Consider the following 761-nt stretch of genomic DNA (forward strand, 5'->3'; position numbering starts at 1 on the left):
CTCATGCAAAGAGTTGAATCATTGGAAAAGACCCTGATGCTGGGAGAGATTGAAGGTGGGGGAGAAGGGGATGACAGAGGATGAGATGGCTGGATGGCATCACTGACTCAGTGGACATGAGTTTGGGTAAACTCTGGGAGTTGGTGATGGACAGAGAGCCCTGGCATGCTGCAATTCATGGGGTCACAAAGAGTCGGACACGACTGAGCGACTGAACTGAACTGAGGGAATATATTTACATTGACCATACTTCACTCTAGATAATTGAAAATTTTAAATAGTGCTACAAGCTTCACTTTGCTGAATGCATTTGGAAGATAGAAAAATGAATTTAAGAATACTTGGGGCTGGTGCACTGGGACGACCCAGAGGGATGGTATGGGGAGGGAGGAGGGAAGAGGGTTCAGGATGGAGAACACGTGTATACCTGTGGCGGATTCATGTTGATATATGGCAAAACCAATACAATATTGTAAAGTTAAAAATAAAATAAATTAAAAAAAAAAAACAGAAGACACTCCACACTTAATGTGTTTTTGTTAAATTCAGATTTCTTCACACTCTGAAAATCATCCTAACAAGTCAACTAAACAGTCATGCTTTAAACATTAGTGTCATTTCGCCACAGGTTTCTGAATTCATAAAAAATGATTTTTTTCCATTGCTCATCAACCAAAAGGCACTACAGAAAAGCTCAATGAGGCTGGTTTTAGCTGGGAACAATTTGATTACAAAACGTGCTTGCCACACTTGTAGGGTTT

The sequence above is a fragment of the Bison bison genome, unplaced genomic scaffold (genome assembly GCF_000754665.1).
Source record: "Bison bison bison isolate TAMUID 2011002044 unplaced genomic scaffold, Bison_UMD1.0 scf7180017848415, whole genome shotgun sequence".
Lineage (NCBI taxonomy): Eukaryota > Metazoa > Chordata > Mammalia > Artiodactyla > Bovidae > Bison > Bison bison.